This window comes from Cryptomeria japonica, chromosome 11, assembly GCF_030272615.1.
Source record: "Cryptomeria japonica chromosome 11, Sugi_1.0, whole genome shotgun sequence".
In the NCBI taxonomy this organism is placed as follows: Eukaryota; Viridiplantae; Streptophyta; class Pinopsida; order Cupressales; family Cupressaceae; genus Cryptomeria; species Cryptomeria japonica.
Window position 1 is genome coordinate 559,481,792 of NC_081415.1, and position 25,355 is coordinate 559,507,146.

Consider the following 25,355-nt stretch of genomic DNA (forward strand, 5'->3'; position numbering starts at 1 on the left):
ACCTTCATGTCAAGGATCAAAGACAGTGGGAGGGAGAGTTAGAGGGTAAACATAATATGTTGGGGAGGGGTCACAGCTTCCATGCAACTACATGGATGAATTGCTGCCACTCCCTACCCAGAGATGTTCCTTTTTCATTCCTCTGCAGGATTTCTCTTAGAACCCCCTGCCATCTAGTGATAGAGTAAACAAAGAGGCTATGCCATGCGTGGCCTTTCTTCATAAGAAAAGACTTTCATTCCCCCTCTGACAATCCTCCCCACCTTCACATCTCCTATGGAAATAGACATACTCAGACATGAGAGAAAAAATCCATTCAGTATCATAGAGTATATTGAAACTCTATCTACAAGCTTGCTCAAACATCATTCCCTTTGCAAAAGGAATTACTGCATTCATAAAATGAAAAAAATTCATACTCTCCTACCAATTTGATCACCACCTTGTTGTATTTAAAGTTGAACAATATTTCATCAAGTAGTGCCTGTTCATGAAACATCATCATTTTGGTGCTCTTAATTCACTCTGCCAGCTATAGACACTAGAATTAATGCATACGACATCCACTGTATTCTTCTGTCAAGGTTTATCTAATGCAAGTGATTTTATCCTAATTTTATTCTTCCATAGGTGTACATTCTCCTGCTTTAGGATCTCTGCCAATAAGAAAATCTCTGAAATCATCAAAGAACTCATGATCCATCATACCTGAACCAGAAGCTTATCCAAATCCTTTCAGATCTCTAAGATATCATCCTTTCCTTGTCAAATCAGTCCTTTTCTCAATAAAAAAATTGAAAAATAATAATCCTTCTAGACTGGGTCGGCACCAAAATCTCCCGACTGGTCACTAATCATCCTGAGCGGGCAAGTCTATATCCCAATCATTCTGCCTTTCTCATGCAAGATACGACCGATTCCTTCTATGATCCCTCCTAATTTCTCATTTAAAACTCAACCACAGATCTCACCCAGGCTGGCAAATTTGACGATCATTGTTTGCTGATGCGATATTTGTCGTTCCATCTATATCCGCGGACCCATCAAATCCCGACTAAATAGTGCCATATCATCTTTCATCAAACTCTATTAGCAGCCCCACTGCAAGCCTTGTTGCTCACCCTGGGACATGTGGCATCATCTCGTGATGCCACGGTCCGTAATCTCCTTGCAACTTCCATCACAGGGATATGGGGGCCATCAAATCTATTCAAACTTTACTATATTGCATAATGCTCGTTAACTCCTTCAGAATTAAAGATCAAACACCTTCTACCTTAGGATAAAACATCTCTATTCACTTGAATATGTGCGAATTGATGGGACTATTAGTAGACTGACCTTTACCGCTAGAGAATCAGGAACACAATGCTTCGTTCGGTTATACTGCCAACCTTGTGGGTTTCTATTAAAAACACATGGCATAATCTCGCAGTGTCGCGGTCTTTATCATCCTCGCATCTTTGATCATGGGGAAGCACAAACCGTTGGATCCATTCTATCTTTTGCAAATGGTCAAAATACTTAGGACTTTTAGACTTAGAGAAATAATGGGCATAGATATTTAAAGGGAGACCAGTCATAAGGAAATTTTTGCAACTTTAGGAAAAATCATTTTTCATAAACTGGTTGACCACCACTTAATACTTAGGGAATGGAATGGCCCCTCCCATGATAAACAACCCTTGACTTTTAAGTGGGAAAAATTAACAACAAAATATATCACTGCTAGGATTTTCTTCACAAAACGTGAGAAATCTTGATAAGCCCCAAACCCTAGACCTTGGATCATTTATAGAGGATACAAACAAAACTAGAAAATCAATATTTTGAGCTCAAAAATTGAAAATTTCATGCAATCAATTTTCAGAGCTATCACTATCCTTAGATTGGTGCTCTGGTATTTGACAGAGAAGAGCACAAAAGAGAAGTCTATCAGAATAGTGAAAGATAGTCACTTTGTGCTTAACCAGAACTGCATTTTGGCATTTGTAGATGCTACTCATTAATTCAAACATTCTTGTTATCATTTGTAATCATTTGTAGGATAGTGATTCCTTCGGGGTTGTAGCCGTCTTTTGTAATTGAGTAGAGAGCTCTAGGTAGTGTGCTTGAATGCATGTTCATTCCCCTCTTCTAATATTATTAAAGGGTCAGTGCAAGAAGATGAGACCACTTTTTGGCCAAAAAGTGGAAGTGTTTTCTCTGATTTTCAGGTTTTGTCTCATTTGAGCTTAAATTTTGAAACACTTGGAGATTGAATCTTGGAAAAATTCAGTAATATAAAAGATATCCCTCTGAGTCTACTTTCCAAATATATAATTTATTTTAATACCCACATAATATAAAATAAATTTTTGAATGGAGTTCTAAAAACTATGTTTTAAAAATGGTTGTTTCAGGACCATACCATGCATGTGTACGACCCACACTTTTTGACACAATTAAAATTATTTTCTCAAACCGTTTTGGGAAATGATTTGTAACACACTGGAGATTGATGAGCATAATTTTTTGTATTTTTTTTTAAATATTTTTTTTAATTTATTTTTTAATGACCGTGATTATCTTTTTAAAAATTTGACGTGTATGACCCACATAATTTGACGTACGTAAACTTAACATTTTTTGATTTTTTTTAAATAGAAAAGAATTTTGTGTAGATTGATGACATAATTTTTTTTTAAAAATTCATTAAAATATAAAAGTTATTAAATTAACAAAATTAGTTAATATTTCAAGTTTATGGACCCAATTTAGTATAAATTAAATGAAAACTAGTTAAAGTAATCATATTTTTTTTTAAATTACATATTTAGAATCTAGACAGTATAATTTGAAATGGTTTTTAATTTCGTATAAAAAATCTCTAATTAGAGGCACGTAAAGTATTTCAGAAGTTCATATTTGTGCTTTTGTTCATGGAGATTTGAATTTACAGGTCCATGTCTTAGGTGTGGCCATCCCAAGCCTATCCCGGACCTAATGCCAAGGCAAGTGGTGGGTTGTGGAATCAACTTCCACAAAACGGCCCCCCATTTTGTAAATGGCGGCCCATTATATAAATAATGGGCCCCCATTTTGAAAACAGGGACCCGTTCCTAAAATAGCCATTATTGTCCAAAAATGAAAAAATGCTCTAAAAAAAATGGGTAAAATTAGATTTAAAAATAGGGGCCCGCTTTTTAAAAATGGGACCCCATTTCATTTTCAAGTGGGCCCCTATTTGAGAATAAAATAGGGGCCCATTTAGTTTTGCCTCGGGCCCCTATTACTTTTGGCCTCGGGGGCCCGAAGCAAAAACAGGCCCTCGCTTTTTGAAAATAGGCCCCTGTTTCTAAGACCACGTTTTCCAATGCATGGACTTCCGCCAATTTGTGACACATTACCTTGCACTTACCCTATACTCCTAATCAAAGTATTATAATATTATCGGTCTCAATCCCACTGTTGTTTTTTCCTTTTTGGGTTTCCACGTAAACATTCCGGTGTTATGGTTTTGTGCTTGTTTGCATTTAGTTTCTGCACTTTTCTTTTATTCATCTACATCCAGTGGTTTAAGAATCAATTTAAGAAAGTTGTTTATTTTAGAACACTGATTCACCCCCCCTCTCAGTGTTCATTTATTGCAACAAATATAATTGGAACTAAATGGGTATTCTAGAATAAGTTGAATGAAGAGGGTGAATTTATTCGAAATAAAGCTAGACTTGTTTGTAAGGGTTATTTAGATGGAGGGAATTTATTATGAGAAGAATTTTTCTCTGGTGGCTAGAATTGAAGTTGTTAGATTATTTATTGCCTATGTTGTTCACAAAGATTTAAAGGTTTATCAGATGGATGTCAAATTAGCCTTTCTTAATAGCGAATTGGAAGAAGAAGTCTACATTGAGCAATCAGGTGGATTTCAATTGACAGATGAAAAGGACATGGTTTGCTGATTGAAGAAAGCATTTTATGGACTAAAGAAAGCCCCTAGATCCTGGTATGCTAGATTGGATAAGCATCTGATGAAGCTTGGATTCAATAAAGGTACCGCTAATAGTAATTTTATTTCAAGATTTATGAGAATAACATTTTAATTGTTTGTTTTTGTTGATGACATTATCTTTGGAGGAAAGGATTACCTATGTAATAAATTTGCTGAAGAGATGTAGAATGAATTTTAGATGTCTATGATTGGTGAAATGAAATTATTTCTAGGATTACAAATTACTTAGTTGGATAAAGGTATTTTCATATCACAGTCTAAATATGTGAAGAAATTGTTGAAGAAATTTGTTTGTGAAGACTCTAAACCTGTTGGTACACCTATGGTGACCAGATGTAAGATGACAAAAGATGATGATTCTCTGAAAGCTAATTTGACTCAGACTGGACCTAATATAATGAATGTTGTGTGTCATGTTTTTAGATTTCAAGCTAATCCTAAGGAATCTCATGCTACTACTATAAAAAGGATATTCAGATATTTGAAAGGAACAATTGATTTTGGTTTGTGGCATTCTAAGAATGATGAATTTACATTGAGTGGTTTTATAGATGTTGATTGAGTAGGTGATGCTGATGACAAAAGAAGTAGTATTGGTGGTGCATTATTTTTGGGAAAGAAGTTGGTCACTTGGGGAAGCAAGAAGTACAATGCTATTTCCTTATCTACTATAGAAGCCAAATACATTGTTGCATACTAGCAATTGTACTTAGGTAATTAGGATGAAGTAGATGTTGAAGGATATAGGAGTTATTTATGATGAGCCTATTACTATATACTGTAACAATTCAAGTGCTATCAATATTTCAAAGAATCTAGTGTTGCATTCCAAGACAAAGAATATATCAATCACGTTTCATTTCTTGGGAGAGAAGGTGAATGAAGTCAGATTGGAGTATGTATCTACAAAGAAACAAATTGAAGATATCTTTATGAAGCCTTTGCCTAAAGATACTTTTGAGTATCTTAGAGAGAAGTTAGGGATAATTGACCCTCCTGATGAGAACTAAGAGGCATGGTTTGCATTAGGTTGGTGAACTTCACAAAGATATTTTATGCTTTGGATTGATGAGTGTGGCTATTACACAGGGGGGTAGTCAATGTCAGTGTTGGTAGTTTAGATGTTGATATTTCTGAAGCTAATTTAGGGGCAGAAAATTGTGATTCTTGAGCCTTTGTCACTGATGTCAAACGAGGAGAGAAGCATGTGAAAAAATCTATGTGAGAGAGTAGAGCATTTTGAGATTTGATTTTCCTATAAAAGAGGGAGCCAATCCTTGTGATTTTAAGGGAGATTGCTGAGAGTTGATTTCTTTCTTTGCATTGATTGTTTTTTACATCCATATGTTGCCATCAATGCCAAATGGGGAGATAGTTGGACATTGGCTGATATGTTGTCTTTGATGTCAACATATGTGGAGATTGTTGAAAAGTTTTGTTAACATATTCTTCTATGTATTCCAGTATTGCAGTTTGATTGGATGGGTTGGTTTAGTCTGTGTGTTGCAGTTGAGCTAATGTGGTTTCAAGGGTTTTTGGTATGTTGTCTATAGATGGTTCATTCCCATTTGCAGAAGTTCGCATGATGTTGTGATCAAGTTATGAGATCCGATACTAAGGATGTTATGTAGTTGTTTGTGTTATTGGATATTCTGGTTTATGCTCTGTATTGCTCCAAAATTTCTATATCCTTAGTAGAAGATGTGTGGGATGTGTTCTAGATGTCGATGTGTGTCCTTCGTTCATTTGGTTCATGGTTTGGAAATTCACAAGCAAATATTTTAGGTTGACAGTGAGTTATGATGATGTTCTTAAGCTTTGATGGAGAGATGATGATGATTCTGATAATCCGAGTTGTTGTGATGCAATTCACATTCCTTGTGAATGTCTCTAGATCGTGTCCTATGTGTATTGGTGGTCCGCATTGATTATTGTGCAAGTTATTGAAGATTTTATTTGTCCTGTGATATTATTTGTGTTATGCGACATTCTTGATGGTTGCACCGTGTTATGGATGATTGAGGCATAATTATTGGAGGTGTTGCATGTTTTCTATATTTATTTTGGTCTAGACTATGTCTTGGCCGACATCATTTTGGTCCACATGAATTGCTATAGCGCATGAGGTTATTACTTTGTAATTTGTATTAAGGGTTTGACTGACCTCGAAATAGAGGTTGAGCATTTGTATAAAATAAATGTAACAATCATGTAAGATGTATGTCAACTTTGTATTTGTGAGTGTATGATTGATTTGTATGTGCGAACAAGTGATTTGATCTTTCGAAAGTGTCAAGGAGAAGTGTTGCATAGTAAACTCTGTGCTTAATCAAAACTTTATTCAAGCATATGAAGATGCTATTTTCACAGTTCATGTGATCCGGATTATAGTCTGAATGTTTTTGTAAGTCACTGAGACTTCTTGTAAGGCAGTGAGCCTTCCCTAAAGGTTGTAGTCTTTCTAGGTTTCTCATTTTGAGAAGTGTGCCTAAATGCATGTGCATTCCGATTGTAATATTTCATTTACTCTTAACAAGGTATTATCTCATTATGGGTAGGTTCCCACTGTGATTTTTCCCTTAATCAAGTTTCCCACATCAAAAATATTGGTGTTATGCATGTTATTGATATGGTATTATTTCATTCTTTAACTGTTAATTATTAGATCTGATTTGTGATTAAATTTGTAGTAAGTTTTTGTGCAAACTGATTCACCCCCCTCTCAGTTTGCTACATTATTGCCAACATCTTCAAATTTTCACTTATCTTGGCTTTGAAAACTTAATATTCTATACTTCATCTTTGTAACCATTAAACCCTTATTATTTATATTATATGAATTTATTTCTTTAAATATGTATGGGAATTTTAGTGTTCTTTTGATCTCCTTACAAGGATCCTTTGACCATTTGATTAAGCTCTTCTTACTTTTTAGTAGACCTACCCATCAAGAATTTCTCAATATCACCGATCATTAAAAAATTGGCTAAATTTGGCAAACCTTCACTCATGTCACTAGATGTCATTTTCTTATACTTACACAAAATGAGGTTTGACTTCTTTATCTTACCATTCAATTAAAGCTACTTGTATTGTCAATATAATAGTTGAAAAATGGTTTTAAATATCTTTATAAACTTCATACAACATTAAAACACTTGGCACAGTAACATAAATCTATGTACTTTCTTCCAGTTAACTCATCATTGTCTACATGGATCATTTAAAATTTTTAAAAGGGAGTGCAATATTATCATAAACATCATAGACTATATTCTATTCTTCATTAAAACCTTTTTTTTGTTATATGTTTCCTCTTAGTGTTTGATAGAGCTATAGATCCTCTCATACTTTAGTAAACTTTAGTATCCATATAAAGAGGAACAATTACCTAAAACTTTACTAAGAGTACCATTTCTATGAAAGCCTTATCCTTTTTTTGGTGTCACAAAGCACTACTTAGATATATTAAAATGGTAATAATTACTAAATAAATGGGAAAACACCATTGATAAAATGAAAAACGTCCCAATGGACCCCTATAGAGATAACTTAAGAATTATTTCATTATCTATAGATTTAGGAGGTTACCTTATCTTGGTGAATTACTTTAATTTTATTACATTCACAAGTATTTGAAATAATAAAGAGGTCTATAGAGAACTCTAATAAATTCTTTACTAAAAATCATGCATATGGTTTTGGATCTTGGAAAATATTATTTAGATAATATTCATAGGTCTATATATCTCCTTAAAATTTTCAATCCTTCTATAGGTCACTAGACAGTGGAACATACATAAAAAAAATACATTTTGAGGATGTTTGAACACTTACCAAAGATGTATATGAGCTTTGAAAAACTCTCCCATCCCTTCAATCTGTCATGCCTCATTCCATTGATATGTCATGCATAAAAAAAAGGAAGCTATTTTCATACATTTTCTTTTACTTATCAACAAACAATGGCCTAATCCTAAAAGAGTCCTAAACTAAACTATGAACTCAACTTTAATAAAAAATTAAACTCTTTGAATTAAATGTAAGGAAGTTTTGTAGTAGAACAACTTCCTACACTAATCTTGAGGGGAGGTTAATACAAAAACTTTTACGGATCATTACAACAATTACAGAAACTTAACAAAAATAAACATAATATCATGCATACGATAACATAGTGATTTACATGGGTAAAAACCTTTCAAGAGAAAAACCCCACACTCCAAAAGTAGTACAATATATTATCCAACAATCAATAATAGATTACAATATACTTGTAGAGAAATCTCTTCATAGGAGTACCAATAATAAGAGATTCAGAAGTAACTCAATATCCATAAGACTCTTACACAAACCTCTATCTCACACACCTCATATATAGGAGATACAATACATGAAACTGTCAAATGGTATTACAAAACCATGGGCTAAAACTACCCAAAAAACTAGAGCCGACCTTATCTCTAATCTAGATGCCCTATGACACGTCAAAACCCACATCAACACGTATTCCTCCCTTTTGCTACTGATTTATGTGTTTGATGCATGTTATATTTCCTATTTCAGGAGTCCAAGCTTTTAGATGCCATAACTTATGAATCGTGTGTCCAATTGACAAACTTTTTGAAGCCCTGAAAATCTTGCAAAGTGCTCTATCACTTTGTAACCTTCGACACCTATTACATCATTTTTTCATGGTATTTAAGAGGGTTAAAATTACTTAAAATTAAATTTAAACCTTTCATCACACCTTACAAAATGGGAAACTTTAATATCTTCAAAACTAGCTCTATGATCTTATGATGAAAATTTACTAGCATGCTTATCTAGCCAATCTAAAGCTTTGGAGATAATTTCACACCATTTTGCGCTCAAATAAAAACTTACTATAAATAGTAACCTCATGTAAATGTAAGGTTGAGACACATTTTTTTCCAACATCCTACCACTTGTCGAACACCTTGCAAGAACACAAAGAGTATCAACACAATAAATTAATTGCTAGGGGCCATGAGGCTCATAGACTTCAAATACCATCTGAATTTCTTTGTGCTCATAGCCTTAGTTAAAGAATTTGCAACATTCATTAAATTTTCTACCTTAACCGACTTCACCATGCCATATTTGATCATATCACTTGAAAAAATGATATTGAACATCGATATCTTTAGTTTGGGCATGAAATGTCAGGTTGTTAGGTAAGCAAATCGTACTTTGACTGTCACAATAAACTGTCACTACACCTTGTTTTATTCTAATATCTAAACACAATCTCTTAAGCCAAATGACTTCTTTACAAGCATGAGTCACTACCATATACTATGTTTTCATAGTGGACAAAGCAACCACAAACTACCACATACTAATACAACTAATTGCACCGACAAATAAAGTAAACACCTAAGCATTGGTGGATCTTCTGCTATCAATATCACCCACCCAGTTTGAATCCACATAACCATGAATATTAAGGGAAATCACGTCTCCAACTAAATTACCATGATAACACAAAGAATACTCGGAGGTACCCTTTATATATGTGAAGACTCTTTTGAATACATCCCAATGAACTCTACTAGGATGAGACATATATCTAGAAAGAACAACTACTTGTTGGGAAATGTCTAGTCTAGTATAGACCATAGCATACTTCAAACTTCCAACTACACTCTAGTAAGACACTTTTCTCATGTCTTCCATCTTTGATAGAGATGTAGGACAATTTGAAAGATAATTTTATTCTAATTTTATAGGGAACACACAATGGTCTACAATCTTGCATGTTGAACCTCCATAAAACTAAATTTACATACCTACTCTGGCCTAGCCTTAGCTTTCTACTCACTCCATATCTTCTATTTTTTATCCCAAGATTGTTTCACTACATCAAGATATTTCATTTCAAATTTAGCAGCAAGCAAAGACTTTAGTTCTGAAATCATACCTTTCCCTTTATCAATGAATAATATATCAACATATAATGTAATGTATAGGAAACAATCACCATCAAATTTATAATAAATACAATGATTTGATTTAGAATGTCCAAATCCCAAACTCAACACATATGTATCAAATTTATGGTACCACATCCTAGGACTTTGTTTGAAGCCATACCGAAATTTATTTAATTTAGAAACTAAATTACTTTTACCTTTAACAACATAATGCTCTAGTTGCTTTATATAAATAATATCTTCCTCTAAATCACCATGAAGGAAATTAGTTTTCACATCCATTTTATCAATCTCTAAATCGTAAGCAGTAGCAATAGAAAGCAAAAATCTAATGGATGCCATTTTTGCAAAAGGAGAAAATATCTCACCATAATCAACACCCTCAGCTTGACAGTAGCCTTTGCAACCAACCTTGGTTTGGACTTCTCAATTTCTCCATATGAACCTATCTTTTTCTTGAACACTCATTTACAACCAATAGGTTTTTATCCTTCAGGAAATGGTACAAGATCTCATGTGTCATTATTTTTTGAAGCTATCATTTCTTCTTCCATAGCAATCTTATAGGATTTTGCATCATTCATGCCTAATGACTCTTCTACAGATCTAGGTTTATCCACATTAGTATTCAAAGAAAAAATACATCTCCAATCATTAGGTGAATACCTTTCAGGTGGTTGTCTATGTCTTGTAGATCTTCAAACAGGCTGAGTTGGAGTTTATCCTTCCTCTTTTGAAGATTCAGAGCTAGATGAGCTCTCCTCAACTTCTTGCCAATCAAGTGGTCTCAATTCAACTCTTTCAAGTGTAGAAGAGAATTGAATCACATCTTCTTCTTTAGTCTATTTTGGCTGCAATGTAATAGAAGGAGACTTAATTTCTCTAAAAATAACACTTCTACTATGAATTACCCTTTATGCAATAGGGTCCCAAAGCTTGTATCCTTTCACACCATAAATCTATTTGATGAAGATACTTTTCATAGCCATGTTCTCCAACTTTGTTTGCTTCTTCTTTGGCACATGTGCATATACCCCACAACCCAAAAATCTAAGATGTCTCAACAAAGGATTATGACCCGATCATGCTTCCATAGGTGTCTTATCAACAAGAGCTGATGTAGGAGACCTGTTAATCGAGTAGCAAGCAGTGGCAACATTTTTAGGCCAAAAATTTTGTTCTAGACCAACACCACTTAGCATACTCCTAGCCTTCTGTATCAGTGTCTTGTTCATTCTTTTTGCAACTCCATTTTTTTGTGGAGAATATAGAGTTATCTTATGTTTATTAATTCCATAGTCTTTACAGAATCTATCAAAATCATTAGAGAAAAATTCACCACCATTATTGGTCCTCAAACAGTTTATTTTCTTTCTAGCCTACAACTCAACCATTGCTTTTTAAATCGACTGAAAAAATTTAGATTTACTCTTTAAAAAATATACCCATGTCCTACTACTAAAATGATCAATAAATGTAACACAATATGTGGATTTTTCAATGAAAGGAATGTTACAAGTGTGGTTCTCATTGTACCAAAAGATCAACCTATTAATGCTTGATACAACCACTAGACTTATAGAATCCACATGAGGTGGTTAATCCATGTCAAAAACCTGAGCATTACGTTGCACAACACAAGGAGACCAAGGATGCACACCTCGCAACAATCCCCCATAGCACAAGATAGGGATTTGAACCCATGACCATGATCTGATACCACTTGTTACAAGTGTGGTTGTCATTGCACCAAAAGATCGACTTGTTAATGCCCGATACAGCTACTAGACTTATAGAATCCATAAGAGGCAGTTAAGCCATGTCAAAAAAATGAGTATTGTGTTACACAACACAAGGAGACCAAGGGCACACACCTTGAAACAAGAAAAATATCTAGGACCAAACACATTAGAATGAATAAGATCCAAAATACCACAAAATTTATGAGAACTTGAGTAAAACTAAACATGGTTTTTTTTTCTATAAATGTGATGCTCACATAAATCAAAGTCAAGATTACAATCATTGAAACCTTTAACAAGGTTTTTATTTTTCAAGGTCCTTAGACCCTTTTCTCCAATGTGGCCAAGACTTTGGTGCCATAACATATTCTTCTTTATAGGTACAACTTTTCTTTAGAAGAAAGAGCACCGTTAGGTACCCCAAAAGCCATGTCTATCTGCAGAAGGTGAAACCCTCAAATCTTCCGAGAAAGTTTCCATAGATTTACTTTTTACAAAAGTGTTATTACACTCAATAGTGTATTCCTCTAACTTATACAAAGTTTCAAACTTGACACCTGTAGAAATGACCATAACACCCTTAATCAACTTACATTCTGCATTAGAAAAGACTACCTACACACCTGCATCTATTAGTTTTCTCATAGATAATAAATTTTGTTTTAATCTAGGGATATGTAGAACTCCATTAATCCTTTTTATTTTACCTCTCCAAAAATCTGATTCTGACTTTACCTCAACCAACAATTTCTAAATGTGAATCATTACTCAAGTACACCTTACCTCCATTAAATTCTTCATATTCAAAAAACCAATCTCTATTGGAAGTTATATGAAAATATGTACCTAAGTCAATTAACCATGAATCATTAATTGCATGAGTAACCAAAGTTGCATTGATTGCATTTCCATATTCCTTTTCAGACTCAAAATTAGAATCAAACATCTTCTTTTTATTCTTTGCAGTCCATACAAATGTGTCTTGATTTACCACAATTCCAGTAGATGAGTTTGGACTTTCTAGAAGATTTTAATCTCCCTCTGGACTTGAACTTATTGTGCTTCTCATTCTTCTTGCCTTTTTCCTTAGGTCTACCATGAATAGTTATCCTTCAAACTGATGGACACCTTCCTCCGCATCTCTTCACCTAGTAGGGCACCCGCCACTTCTTCAGAATTCAAAACAATAGAAGTACTACCGATAGTCATAACAAGAGAATCCCACAAATCAGATAAAGAAAAAGGAAAGATCTGGCATTTCTCCTCTTCATCAATCTTAACACCAATAGATACCTATTGAGCCACCAACATATTAAATGCTTTGAGGTGGTATATAATTCATCTACCCTCTTCCATTTTCAATGAATACAATTTCTTCCTCAATAAAATCTGATTGTTAAACTATTTCTCTTGATACATTTCACCAAGCTTAGTCCATAACTTCTATGCAGAGTTCTCTTCATATAAATTGATCAGAACAGAGTCTACAAAGTAAAATCTAATTAGACACTTGGATTTTTGGTCCATAACATCATATTGACCATCCACAATAGGATTTTACGGTCTTGAGACATTCACATCAACAACATCCCATAAATTTTAATCTATTACCAGATCTTCCATCTTCAGCTTCCACATCTCAAAATAAATTCCAAAAAATTTCTCCACCTCTATTCTCCTTGAGGAACTTGCCATCTGAAAAAAACTAAAACAAGATAAAAAATTATCTTTTGCACAAGATCCCATTCAAATCTAGATTACTTAAAAAACCCAACAACCCACAACTGAAACCAAAGGTGATCAGGCTTTGATACCACTTGGAAGGAAGCAAAGTAGCAGAACTTCCCACACTAACCTTGAGAGGAGGGTAATGCAAAAAAAGTTTATAGATTTTTACAATAGTTATAGAAACTTAACAAAAATAAACATAATATCAAGCATGCCACAACATAGTGATTTACATGAGAAAAATCCTTTCAAGAGAAAAACCCCACACTCCAAAAGCCACTCAATATATTATCCATCAATCAATAACAAATTACAATATACTTGTAGAGAAAAATATTCACAGGAGTGCCACTAACCAAACATTCAAAGGTAACTCAATAGCCATAAGACTCTTACACACAACCTCTATCTCACACACCTCATATATAGGAGATACTGTACATGAAACCGTCAAACGGTATTACAAAACCATGGGCTAAAACTACCCAATAAAGTGGAGTCAGCCTTATCTCCAATCTAGATTCCCTATGACATGTCAAAAAACATATCAGCATGTGTTCCTCCCTTTTACAACTCATTCATGTGTCTGATGCATTTTATATTTCCTATTTTAGGAGTCCAAACTTTCATAGGCCATAACTTGTGAATTGTGTGTCTGATTGATGAACTGTTTAAAGTGATGGAAAGATTGTGAAGTGCTCTATCACCTCGTAACTTTTATTATGATTACACCCACTTTTTAGGGCTTTTAAAAGGGTTTAAAGTCCTCAAAATTAAATTTAAACCTTTGATCGCACCTTCCAACAATGAAAACTTTAATATCTTTAAAGCTAGCTATGATCTTGTAGCGAAAATTTACCGGCATGCTTATCTAGCCAATCCAAAGGTTTAGAGAGAATTTCACACTATTTCGTGCTAAAAAAAAAAAGCTTACTATAAATAGTAACTTCATGTAAATCCAAAGTTGAGACACCATTTTCCCAACAACAAAGATTCCATCTTCTTTATTGTGAATGTGATTTTTCTGTTTGTTGAGTAAATAAGGTAATCTTGATGATTCAAAACTCAAAATGTGTGATATAGACTATCAAATCCTTAAAAAACCCATATAAGGTTTTTTAAGTCTAAGCACTAAAAAAAATCTACTTTAAAATAGACCTCTCTTATATTATATTATTTTTTAAAACTTTTGAACTTCAAAGATTAATATTTATTACTAGTTTTTTATTATCATATGATGTTTATCTTGACTCTTTGTACATGACATCTATTCTCTTTAGTATTTAAATATTTTAAAATATATAAAAGTAAAAATACTGTTTGCAATAGCACATATAATTAGAAATGCGTGGTATAATAAACTTGCAACAAGCCAAGTAACCACTCCATTATTAGGTGTGGCTAATTATTAAAAAATTGACACATAAAAATACAGGAAAAAATGATTCCAACCTCCTAAAAAAACTAGAATGTTTCTCCTTCCAAAGACAAAGATGACAATAAAACCAAGAGAGAAAGTAGTAAATGGTCCTTTCCTTCTATTGGTTGGATCAAAGCTAATTTTGATGGAGCGACCAAGGGAAATTCAAGGTTGGCTGGGTGTGGGGGAGTGGTAAGAAATGATTCTAGCTATTTTATTGCAGTGGTGGTACTCCCCATTGGATCCTAGACCAACCACTTAGTTGAGGCCATGGTTGCTTACCAAACTTTGGTCCTAGTTAAAACCATGGGATTTACTAAAGTCTGGCTTGAGGGAGACTCAAATAATATTGTTGAATGCCTAAAAGGCCTATCCTCCCCTTCATATACCATAAAGAATATCATATCTGAAGCTAAGGGGATAATCAACTCTTTCGAGCTATGTATTGTGTCTCACAATTATAGGGAGACCAACACTATTGCTGACTGGGTTGCCAACATGGTTGTTCGTACTGATCACACTGTGAGCTAGATCTTTCTCATGAGGTGTGTGCACTCCTCATTTATGATAGAGTGCATAGTTACGAGAGAGTGATAAGTAATAATGACAATGCACATCAATGAAAAAGGCCATAGTGAATTAGGAAGAGCCACACTCGAAGATTGAGCTAGCATTTAATGTGGACAAGGCTCCGCAGGTTTTGTGGGTGCCCATTTCTATTTAGAAGACATTCCTTCTCTAAACTTTGATCTCTATTTTTGTCCTATTTTACATTGTGAAGGATAATAATTTTCTTTTTATGGATGCCATGAGAGGAAACAGGAAAATAATTGAGCCTCTTTCCTATGATGAATGGAAAGACAAGCCGAAGGCCTAGGCTATTCTGGAAATGACTAACATGACAAGGTATATGGAGACAATTGTAGGGAAAAATCCTATCGTGACCATAATTTTCAAAAAGAATTGAAAAGATGGTAAAATAACCATAGGAAGAAGAAAGGTTGAAATTGATGAAGGGATGTTTGCGGAAGTTACTGGTATGTTGATGGAAGGAAGAAAGCTTTATAAAGACAGGAAACTCACTGAAGGTGCTATCAAGTGATTCCCGAAGGAGTTCGAGAGAAGCAGTTGGTGAAATCTGGCAAAACCTACTACTCTCTGAAAGTGATAAAAAAAGGTATGAAGATAGATTTTGTTTGCTGTCATGCAATATGTTACACTTGATGGTAGATACTCTCATCTCTACGGTTATCAATTTGTGCTACTGAATCATTGTTGTCATAAGGACATTATGTCTATCCCTTTCTATTTGTTTATCTCCCTTAACACTAGCATTAATGATTTTAAGGATAACCCAGATAGTAACCCTCCCATGCATGAAGGGTTAATATTTCTCTTATATAGCAATGTCAAGCCTTCCTTTGTGAAGATTTCCATCACCGAGATCTTTGATTCAGATGATGAATCTGAGGGATCCAATGATAGTGATGATAACGGGTCTGATACTGAGTGGTAAGACAATGTTGATAGGATTACCCCTACTAAGGGTTCTACCAAGGAAAAGGATGAAGAGTTGGCATTTGGGTCTAGAAATAAGAAAGCTAGAAAATGGGTTAAAGGAAAAATAAGTAAGGTTCAGGAAGAGGAAATTTGTCTTGAAGATGATGAAGAAGATGATGAGGGGATGGAGATTGATAGTGATTATGTTACCCCTCCACCAAAAAATAAAAACAAGCGAAGCCCTATTATCACTAACATCATCCCTGATAAAGGGAAAGATTCTGTTAATGTTCAAACAAATCCTTAAGATCCCAATAAATCTATTGATCATGTGGAAGATGAGGGGAAGACGATGAAGGAAGATGATACTTTGCCTCCCAATGCTACAGATGTTAATATGGACAGCCTTGAAAACTTTGCCCCTAAGATCAACATTGACTGCAAAAATTCTCCTTTAACCATGCTGAATACTGTGAAGAGTTGGATTATGGAGTTCTACTAGGTTATTGACTGGATCAATTCAGAGATCAATAGTTTGAAGAATAAACTGGAGGATTTAACCAGGAAAGTGACTACCCTTGAAGCTATTGGTACTGGTAAGCTCAGTACCCTTCCCAACTACCAAAATGAATTGACTAAAGCCATCAATGATTTCGAGGCTATCACTCGTGCGTATCGATCTCAATTTAAGGTTGTGGAGGATAGATTCAATGATCTAGAGAAGCGGGTTCTCAATCATGAGAATACCCTAAAGAATATTGGAGAACAAAGCTAGAAAACACTGAAAGCCTCTACTGTTAGCTTCGGTATGATGATCAGCAAGCTGTAACAAGTCCAACTTGAAAAGAACACTATTAATACAACCAAGGATAAGGTTCTAATTCTTGAAGGGGGGACAATTGGTCATGGTAAAATAAATCGTGTTAGTACTAGGAAGATGACCTGGCATGCCAAGGAGCTGAAGGATTTGAAGAGTCCTATTGCCTCGATGGTCTTGCTGGAGCAAGAAGCAACAAAGATGATCATAAATCTTTCTTAGGGCCTATTGTTCATGGTTGTCCCTTAGTTTTCTTTGTGCTGTCCCTCTACCTATTTTGGATTCTTGCTAGCTTTTTGTCTTTGCCAGCTGTCTCTCTATTTTGTTTTGTTCTTTCTATCTGGACTTTAATGTTCTATCTTTTGATTATCTTTTTGTAAAGGGTTTTAGGGCTCTTTCAAAGCCTACTTTTCACTTAATCAAAAACATAGGCAAAAATGCATCTGTATGGATAATAAGATAAATGGGAAATGTAAGAATATACCTAAAAAGAATATACTTTTTTCAAGAGTATAACATCGACAACCTTTCATAAGTCTAGAAAATAAAAGTAAGAAATCATTGTCTTATTGGGTTTTTAAAATAATATAATTATTCAATTATAGTTATCATAAATTTTAAGTATTATAGATTCTACAAATGGATTAATGTTTAGAATAATTTTATATATAATTGTGTAATTTTTCTAAGATTCAAATATTTTTATTTTTTATTGTAAATTATAATAATCTAGGAACAAATGATATTTATAATAAGCACAAGATTTCATAAATTGAGCATAGTCGACATTGTACATATAGGTAGAGTGATTGGGTCGAATCTGAAGTCGAACCCAATACTCAATGAGTGGTGGTGAGTTTCCTACCACAAAGATAGCATGGGGGTAAAAAATGTGTCCACGCCTCTCTAAGAACTCCTAACCAACTTGACATCTTGCTTGGACAAGTGTCAAGTGTAAATGCACGACTACGTAGGCTTAATAAGCCTAAGTGTAATTAAATGATATAAATACACTAACACCACCCATTAAGCATAGCTTAGGTGGGTATGAATGAAATGGGTCTCGACTACTAGTCTGGTGAGGTACCCATGTATGTTGAAATATCTCATAAATGGAGAAAGATAGAAAACCTAGTGCAAAAAAAATTATCCTCCGAAAAAGAGACAAGTAGAGAAGACATGAAGCCACCCCTTAACGTAGAATCCGTTACAAAGAAGCCAATGTTTGCACCAAGAATGTCAAAGTGTGACACAAATAGGTAGCAATGTCGATGAAGAATGATCGATGAATCACTCACTGCAACAAAATGAAGATCGGACATGGAGACTATCATGCCCAAACTTTTGGGCACAAACAGAATAAATTTTTTAAAAAAAACTTAACCTAATAAAACTAATTTTGCTAAATAATGCATTAACAAGTCTTGTCTTAACTAAGTTTGGTTTCTTTTCAACTAATAGTAATCTATACATTAGATCAAGCAAGCGAGATGATCTAAGTTAAATGCAAAATATTAATTCTCCAAAGAATTATTATTATCTCATCCAATAATTAGCAATAATAATTTTGTTAAACAAAAGTCTCTAAATAAATTTGCAAGTGATTTTATTAATCTCAAATAGCCTATTAATTGCCTAGGAATTAAATTAATTGGCCCTAGCACTTAGTTTTATGAAACCTATTATTTATTTTAACAATAATTATAATTTGTCTAAAATTTGACCAATATAATTTAACTTCTAAGGCTAACTATTTCCAAAGTGTTTATTATTATTCCCCCAAAAGTTCAAACCCATAAAGGGTTCTAAAACAAGCTTTTAATTTAAGCCCTAAGAAAAAACTCTACTTAATAACAAAAGTAATTTCACTAATTGAATAAATAATCCAATTAAAATCTAAATTTATAAGTCTTTTTCTATATATGTGACTACATATATAACTATGTACTATTACTCCTTGAAGTTATAAATATATATATATATATATATATGAATATCTAACTACATATAGGGTTACAAGGAGTTGTTAAATAAAAATATGATCATGTTCAAAGTCTACCTTATTCAAAATTCGAATAGGGTTTCGCCACCCCTTTTTTTTAATAAAATCATAAAACCCTAACTTTTTTCAAAGACATAACCCACACATGTTTTTTTTTTTTTATGAATCCATGTGTGTTTTGCCCTAACCCGAAAATTGGGTTAGGGCATGTGTGTGTGTGCAGGTTGGTGGAAGAGGCACCGACCATGGAAGACACAGAGGGCAACAATTTCGTAGAGGAGGGCGGCGTTTTTCAGTAAGCACGGGGGTGGGACTTCCCGCAGTGGCGTCGCGCGCCACTACGGGTCGCGGCCTGTAGTGACGCCGAGGCGTCCCTATGGGGCACGACCCGTAGTGGCAGCCAAGGCCGCCCTTGCAGGTCGCATCCCGCAACTGCGCCATAGGCACTTTTGTAGGGCTCGGCCCGCCGCGGGGCCCCACATGGAGCTTGGCTCTGCGGAACCCTTGGTGGGGGGGAAAGGTTAACAGTCTCTTTTTTATTTTTTTATTTATTTATTTCTTTTTAAAATACAGGCACTAATATATATATATATATATATATATATGTATATATACATATACATACATATACATATACATACATATACATATACATATACATATATGTATATGTATGCATATACATATATATATATATATATGTATATGCATACATATACATATACATACATATACTCATACATATACATATACATATACATACATATACTCATACATATACATATACATATACATACATATACTCATACATATACATATATGTATATGTATATATGTATATGTATACATATACATATACATACATATACTCATACATATATGTATATGTATATGTATATGTATATGTATATATATATGTATATATATATACATATACATATATATATACATATACATATATGTATATGTATATGTATATGTATATGTATATGTATATGTATATGTATATGTATATATATGTATATGTATATATATATATATACATATACATATATATATGTATATATATATTTATATATATATATATATACATATACAGATATATATTTCTGGATTATAAAAAAATAAAAAATGAGTTTCCCAGGCAGAAACTATATTTAAATAAAATGACTAGTTTCTCATAGAACACTTTAGCATGCTGTATTTTTTTTTTTTTATTACATCTTTTAACTCATGCAGCAATTGATAAAACAATGACAACATGCAATAGATTAGATTTTCTTTCTTTTAATACGTTAATATGTATGCTTTAAATTTTGCTATTATTTTCTTTTTATGCAAATCAAAACTAAAAACCTCCCTAGCACATTACAGTGGAAAATACTAATTTTCTTTTAATTGATTAAAGCATTTTGTATATTTCTTTCGTACTTAAAAAGAACATTAACAACAAGCTATAATATAGGTTTTTTTAAGTCTAGATGCTAACTTTAGAAGTAGACTATTTCTTTCAGAATTATTTTCTACAATAAATTAAAAAAAATAGAATGAAATAAATTTTAACAGCAACTATATTAACCTAGAAAACATTTTAAAACCAATTTAGGGATAGACATAATAGACCTATTTAACCTTAATTTTTATTTTTTACCTTTTTTTTAACTAAATAGAACTAGATGCAACTTTTACAAATCCCAAAATTTCATTTTGCATGATGGTATAAAATGAACTTTTATTTTCCAATACTAAGAAAGCAAAAAATATATTAACTCAACAACTATAGGAACTTAATGCATAAATAACATATATTTTTTTCTACAAAAATAACTTAATGGGGAGAATACATATTTCTTTCAAGGGCATATAGAATACAAGGAAGCCAATATTACAAAGGGAATAATACCCAAACTAGTCTCTCATTCTATTAAATGAGGACTTGAAATAAAAATGAATACATATCTTTTAAAAATAAATACAATATATAACTTTTCTTTTTACATTGCTACCATTTAAAATAAAATATTCCCTTTACCAACTTTTCAGCAAGTCAAATAAAAACCAGCAACTCTTAGCTTCTTTTTTTTTCTTTCCTCCCAAGCAACCTGCAAATAAAACATAAGGCTTGACCATGGAATGCTCACCTCCTAGCCTAGGCTTACTAGAAGCCACCCCCGAGCTAGGAGGACCAAGCACTAGATGGGTTACAAACGTACAACCACAACAAGAAAGGGATAAACACACAACAAACAATTTTCCCAACCAAGGATACACTTCACCACAACTTGGGATGATTTTCCAAGGCTGGAAGTGGACCAAATACCATTGGGGAGACTACAAGCATGGAACATCTCAAGCCACCTCATGGCAATCAAATACAACACAAATCCATCCGCACATCCTTATGCCCCCCAAAGGCATATCAGCCATATCATCTCTCCTTATGACCCCCAATTGCATAAACAAGGCTATGCAACAAGGGTCACAAAAGAACACCCTTGAGATCACTCTCCTTAAAGGAGAGCCTCTCACCCAAGGCTATCAAAATTCTTCCACCCCAAGACCATCCTACTCTCCCAAGAGTAGAAGGCCTTGGATAATCCCAATACAAGAAAATGCTTAAAAAAAAATGAAGGGGAAAATCACATATTCTTTCACAAGGTAAAATACAAATAAACCATTCTTTCATAAAAGCAAATGTTTTTGTTTTCAAACATACATATGCAACATAACAAAAAGAGAGTAAGAACCAACTTTAATCTACCCAAAAGATTTGCTAGATTTAGTTGGGGATGAGCAGCCCAAATCCACACAATCTTTTCACCAACACATAACCAAAATTCTATCCTACAACTATTCTTCTCAAAATTGCATAATCTCCTACAATGGAGAATGGGTGATTGACTCACTAAGTCCCTAATCCTTGCCTAAGAAGGCCTCCCTCACTCTTCCCAACCCCTTGGATAGAGTGAGAGTTCCCATTGGTTGGTCTTCCCAACCTCTTACATGTTGCTAAAACTGGGAAGAGAAAAGGTAAGAGAGGATGGGGAAGAGAGTCTGACATCAAAAGGGAAGGTTGTCTATCCTAGGAGGAACCTTCTAAGTTGAATTTTAGTTCACCTTGGAAAAACCACTTTTTGAGGTGACTAAATAGTCACATGGGAGTAGTCACATGCTTAAAAATACCCCTAACCCATAGGTATACCCTTTGGACGTTTGGAAAACCCTAAAAGTAACCCGAGGAGTCCATTTGACCCCTTAGAATCCCAACTGAAGTTAACCTATGGGTCAAACCTTAGTTGACCACTCCCAAGACTCCCTACCCAAGGCAAATTTGGGACCACACTCAAATGTTTGGAATGGGCTTTGGTAGAAACAAACTCCCTGCAAGAGACAAGTCAAAGTCAATGACACTAATCAACACGTGTCAAGTGACACAATAAAATACATTATAAAAATTACACATGGAATTTGTCTCTTGTTGGATTACACAAATTAATAAAATCAATTTAACACACATGCATCATTTCCTTTCACAAATAAAATACGATACAAATGGGGTGTTGTCTCTCCAAATAGACAACCCCTGGCTTTACAAACATACATAGGTCTAGGTTTGGTTCTCCATAATATTTCCATGTTCACATGGATAATTTTCCTGCACATCTCAATTTTACACATTAGTAATTCCAAATAACCACATATATTATTAAACACATGAATTTGAATACACATCAAACACTCTGCATACAATTGACATTAATAAAGCAATATCTCATATATCCCAATTAGTCCACATAAGCAATTATCATGATGCTCATAATTTTGATCCACTCATAATACATGCATCCTATTTCTATCATCATAATAAAGTCCTACAAATCCAATCATGACATGCATCATCTCAAAGTAATTCTATTCTAGCATCATATAAAGTTTCATATCCATAATGCATAAAAATGAAGCATCAATATACATCAATTTTATCCAAATCATGGAATCATATAAGTTCTAAATCCATAATGCATAAAAAATAAAGCATCCATAATAGTCTCGACATGAAAAATAATAGAAATGCTAGGATGAGTTGGGGTAGGGCCTCACACCCTCCCTGTCTAGGCATGAACTTCCTCCTGGAGTTCATAAAAAAGGTGGGAGTACTATGATCTCATAGGTGTTGCATCCTCCCATGAAGCTGTAACCTAATCATAGCAATCCCACTGGACCCTAACCTGTTCCAACTCTCAACTTCAAAGGGCCAGCATTCGGCATGCCAAAATGCGAAGGGGCTCCAAAGCTAGCTGCCCATTCGACTCCACCTGCAAGGCATCCCAATCTAAAATATGAGACTCATCATAGATATATTTCCTCAAAACTGATACATGAAACACATCGTGGATGCGGGACAGGCTAGGTGTCAATGCTAAATGATAGGCAAACGGTCTTATCCTCTCAAGGATCTCAAATGGTCCTACAAATCGAGGTGTGAACTTGGAACCCTTTCCATAATGGATTGGACTCTTATGCGGTCGCACTCTCAAGAAGACTCTGTTCTCAACCAAGTAGCTACAATCTATCCTCTTCGCATCTGCATACTTCTTCTATCTATCTTGTGCCTCTCTAAGATGCTACCTAATCAAATCCACCTACTGCTCCATATCTTGAACTTCCTCAGGACCAATAGCAACTCTATCCTCTATGCAGTCCCAACTCAACGGTGTCCTACAAGGTCTGCCATATAATGCCTGATAGGGTGGCATCCCCAAGGATGTGTGGTGCCCATTTTTATAGGCAAACTCCACTAAGGGAAGGTACTCTTGCCATCTGGTCTAGTGATCCATGACGTACATGCAAAGCATATCCTCTAACACCTGATTACTATCTGACCATCCGTTTTTGGATGATAGGCTGTACTGAAATTGAGCTTGGTACCCATAGCTGCTTGTAGTGCCTTCCAAAAGGAAGAAGTGAAGAGGGAATCCCTATCATAAATAATCTTTCATGGAATGCCATGAAGCCTAACAATGTCTCACAAGAACACTTGTGCTACTGATGGTGCTGTGAAGGTAGTCCAAACTGGTGAAAAGTGGGCCACTTTGATCAACTTGTCAACTGTCACCAAGATGGCATCATGGCGACGAGATGACATAGGGAGACCAATAATGAAATCCATGGATATAGTATCCCACTTCCACTCTGGTATAGCATGAGATTGGAGCAACCCACCTAGATAGCGGTGCTCCTCCTTGACTCTCTGACACTCGAGGCATCGGGCTACTAACTCAGCAATAAGCTACCGCATTCCTAGCTAATGATATAACTACCTCAAGTCTGCATGCATCTTCTTACCTTTGGGATGTGCTGCATAAGGAGCTCAATGAGCCTCCGTGATAATGAACTCTCGCAATCCCCTAGAAGAAGGTACATAGATGTTCCCTCTATGGCATAATAATCCATCAGACTCTAAGGAATAATCCACATATTTCCCTTCTAAAGTTTCCTGAGATTGTATAGCCTGGAAAACCTCTAAATACCATCCATCCTCTGGCAACTGCTACATTATCTGATCTCTCAAGTTCGTGCCCATAGATATAGTGTATACCTCATGATGTCTCCTACTCAAAGCATCTGCAACTATGTTTTCTTTCCCTTTGATGTAGTGAACGTCAAAATCATACTCGCACAAGAATTCCATCCATCTCCTCTGACGTGTGTTAAGATTCGACTGAGTGAATATGTACTGAAGGCTCTGATGGTCTGAATGAAGCTCAAAATGATGACCCAAAAGGAAATGTCTCCACCTCACAAGTGCATGTACTACTTCTGCAAGCTCAAGATCATGAGTAGGGTAATTAAGTTCGTGAGTCTTAAGTTTCCTAGACTCAAAAGCTATAGCTCTACCATCCTTCATAAGGATTGCTCCTAAACCATCTAGGGAAGCATCTATGCAAACCATGAAGTTAGCTGAGGGATCTGGCACTACAAGGATAGGTGCGCTAGTGAGTGCCTTTTTAAGTTCCTAAAAGGCCTTCTCACACTTCTTCGTCCACTCAAATTTCTTCCCTTTACACTGAAGAGAAGTAATAGGATGTGCGACTCTAGAGAATCCCTCAACAAAATGTCGATAATAACCTACTAAGCCCATGAAGCTCCTGACCTCTATCACACTAGTTGGCGCTGGCCAATCCATAATGGCTCTGA